The sequence below is a fragment of the Onychostoma macrolepis genome, chromosome 08 (assembly GCF_012432095.1).
Source record: "Onychostoma macrolepis isolate SWU-2019 chromosome 08, ASM1243209v1, whole genome shotgun sequence".
Lineage (NCBI taxonomy): Eukaryota > Metazoa > Chordata > Actinopteri > Cypriniformes > Cyprinidae > Onychostoma > Onychostoma macrolepis.
Genome location: NC_081162.1, coordinates 39727 through 43879, shown reverse-complemented (window position 1 = coordinate 43879; position 4153 = coordinate 39727).

The window sequence follows — 4153 nt, the reverse complement described above, 5'->3', positions numbered from 1 at the left end:
TACTGATGTGGAGTTTCTTTATTGTGGCGTGAAATTTTTTTTATCTACCTACCTACCTACCTACCTACACTATATTGCCAAAAGTATTGGGTCACCCCCTTGTAATGAACAGGTTTGACTACTTTAGTCATTTCCATGAGTACAAATCTTAATGTTTAAGTATATAATGATATTCTAGGGAATTGTGTGCTTCTAATTTTAAAGCAACAGTTTGGACAGGACCCTTTTCTATTCTAACATGACAATGCCTCTGTGTATAAGGCAAGGTTATAAGTCATTGGTGTTTGGTAAAGAGTTTTTGGCTCAAGATCTGCATTTAAAGTCACACCAGAGGTGTTCAGCTTGGATTATGACTTGGCTTTCTGCAGACCAGTCAAGTTCTTCCACACTGACTAAATCAATAATTTCTTTTTGAACCTTGCCTTATACAGAGAGGCATTGTCATGTTAGAATAGAAAAGGGTCCTGTCCAAACTGTTGCTTTAAAATTATTAATTATTATTATCATTATATGCTTAAAAATACATTTCTGTCACAATATTACTTCTGTGACAGGAAACTGCATCAAAACATTCTGTGGAGTTTGTGTGGCTATTTTTGGTATAGCGCCTGCACAAAATCTCACAGGAACCTCAATTGATGTGACATCAGTTTTAAATTTGGAACAATTTATTTAGACATATGGCTTTAATTACATAACTATTTTACAAAATGTTTTGGAATCTAAAATTGCTATGTTATATTAAATAAGAAAATTTCTTCACAGTTCACAGAACATTTGCTTCACAGTAAACCCAAACTTCTACAACTCTTACATTTTAATTTTTAAAATGCTTTCACTATATTTCTGCTGATTGTCTTCTTTAAAAAAAGAAACCAACCTTAGGTCCATATTCAAAAGCGTTCATGAGAAGCACAAACAACAGTTGTTAAAGCCAATCCTATAACCCTATTAAGGTGGCAAAAGTGCAATTAACTTGGGTAAAAAAAAAAATTGTAACCATGGTTCCCTGAGTAGGGAACGAGACACTGCGTCCTCTAGGGGTCGCTATGGGGAATGCCGTCAGCGTGACCCGTGTCTGAAGCATATATACAAAAACACCACATGTTGGCCGGCGACAGCCTATGACGTCACAGCCGGCACGACCACAGTATAAAGGGGAGCCGGGAAAATACGTCATTCACTTCTTCATCTGAAGCTTGCGTCCGAGGCATGGCACCGAACCTAGAGGACGCAGTGTCTGGTTCCCTATTCAGGGAACCATGGTTACATATGTAACCTGAGACGTTCCCTTTCGGAACTTCGAACTGCGTCCTCTAGGGGGCGCTATGGGGAACGGAATACCCACGCCACCATGCTGAGGGGAGTGCAAGCCAAGCACAAAAAGGCGAGCACTAAGTACCAACTCTACCCGGCTAAGGGAGCTGCCCCTGGGATGGTTCGACGGCTGTCAGTGACATTATCCCCTTCGGCCAAAAACCTGAGCTGCATACCCCAGAACTTACCTGTTAGGGGCCGGGCCTCCTGGACCCAGGGTAGAGCTCAAAGGCTTGGAATCAGATTAGCAGAGATTCCTTTAATGGGATACGACCAAGCGCCTAGGATAGTAACTAGGCCTTGGCCTGTCACCCAGGGGCTACTGCTTGCTTTGCATGAGCTCGCTGAAGGAATTGTCTCAACAGATCCTTGGTAGCAACACCCTGTTCAAGTCAGTATCACTGGGGATACATAGGTAGAGTGGGGCCCAAGGTGAAAACCGGGACCTGACCGACTCAAAGAAAGGGCACGAAGTCGCAGCGCGTAACCCATACCATACAGGATTTTAGAAAGATTGCAAAACACTTGGTGTGCTATCTTACCACAAAGTGGCTTTCAGAAAGTGCACAGAGACTAGCGTGCGCACTCACCATAACATGGATTTTAAACACCGTTCTGGAGAGCGGAGAACCCAACTCTCAGCATGAGAGGGATCTCAGACACTCAGATGGGAGTGGCATGCTCATAGGTGACCCTCAATGGTGAGGGGAGCGATGCTAGCTCGACCAACAAGGAGAGCATATGGGACACAGAGCTCTAGGGGAGCGGAGAACCCACCTCTCAGCATGAGAGGGAACTCAGACGCTCAGAAGGGAGCGGCATGCTCATAGGTGACCCTCTATGATGAGGGGAGCAATGCTAACTCTACCAACAAGGAGAGCAACCCAACAGGGAAGCATAGAGAGGCCAAACAACCTGAGGCTGCTGATAACAGAGCTCTGGCGAGTGGAGAACTCAACCCTCAGCATGAGAGGGATCTCAGACACTCAGAAGGGAGCGGCATGCTCGTAGGTGACCCGCTATGGCAAGGGGAGCAATGCTAGCTCGACCAACAGACATAGCTCTGGAGAGCGGAGAACCCAACTCTCAGCATGAGAGGGAACTCAGACGCTCAGATGGGAGCGGCATGCTCATAGCTGACACTCATGGTGAGGGGAGCAACGCCAGCTCGACCAAAAAGGAGAGCATAGGGTCAGGGTCACAGAGCTCTGAGGGAGCAGAGAACCCAACTCTCAGCATGAGAGGGATCTCAGACACTCAGATGGGAGTGGCATGCTCATAGGTGACCCTCAATGGCGAGGGGAGCGATGCTAGCTCGACCAACAAGGACAGCATAGGGCTCAATGACAGAACTCCGGAAAGCGGAGAGAAACAAACTCTCAGTACGAGAGGAAACTCAGATGCTCGGAAGGGAGCAGCATGCTCATAGTTGACCCTCTATGGTGAGGGGAGCAATGGCTAGATCGACCACTGACTCACAGAACTCTGGGAAGCGGAGAGCTCAGCTCTCAGAATGAGAGGGAACTCAGACACTCAGAAGGGAGCTGCATGCTCATAGGTGACCCTCTATGATGAGGGGAGCAATGCTAACTCTACCAACAAGGAGAGCAACCCAACAGGGAGGCAAGAGAGGCCTAACAACCTGAGGCTGCTGATGACAGAGCTCTGGAGAGCGGAGAACTCAACTCTCAGCATGAGAGGGATCTCATACACTCAAATGGGAGCGGCATGCTCATAGGTGACCCTCAATGGTGAGGGGAGCGATGCTAGCTCGACCAATAACATAGCTCTGGAGAGCGGAGAACTCAACTCTCAGCATGAGCGGAATCTCAGACGCTCAGATGGGAGCAGCATGCTCACAGGTGACCCTCAAAGGTGAGGGGAGCAATGCCAGCTCGACCAACAAGGAGAGCAAAGGGCCGAATGACATAACTCTGGAAAGCGACCACTGGCCTAAAAACCGGTAAGCCCTCCAGAGAAGCTGCCACACAAAACTTCTGGGCTCTATACTTAAACCCTAGCAGGGGAGACGCACACTCTAGGCAAGGGCTCAGGGAGATTGCTACTTAAAAACCCTCGGAAGGGGAGCAGTCTCTAAGCTAATACATAGATATCCTCAGATAGATCTGCACCTTCTCAACCAAAGAAACTGAAGTAAAAAGACCCACAGGTCCTGGAACTGCAGTGTTGCAAGTGTGGAACACATAAATACCAGTAAAACTGGATTGTACTCACCCATCCATGGTTCCTGCGCATAAGATCAGTCCCGGAGGCGAAATCCGAAGAGTCGGGTCCAGACCATCAGTAATTCAAATTCAAATTCAAATTCAAGTTTATTTCTAAAGCACTGAATAAAACAACAAGGTTGACCATAGTGCTGTACAAACAGTAACACAATGAACAGGAGACAACATTTAAAAGGGATCATATCCATCTAAATGAATAATATAGCAGAGACCTTAGAACAATCATAATACATTTTAAATAAGATCAGAAAAACCATATATAACACTAGCAACCTTCGCACTTATCTTAGATCGAACGCTATCATAAAAAGGTATGTTTTTAAATGGCTCTTAAACTGACCAAGTGTCGGTACATCCCTAATATAAAGCGGCAAGCTGTTCCATAATTTAGGTGCGGCGACCGCAAACGCACGATCCCCTCTAAATTTCAGCTTAGACCGAGGAACAACAAGAAGTTTCTGTGATTGGGATCGTAAGGATCTCGTTGTCCTTTGTTCCTTGATTAGATCAGCAATATAAGACGGAGCTAAACCGTGTAGCGATTTAAAAACAAATAATAAGATTTTATAGTTAATCCTAAGAGAAATGGG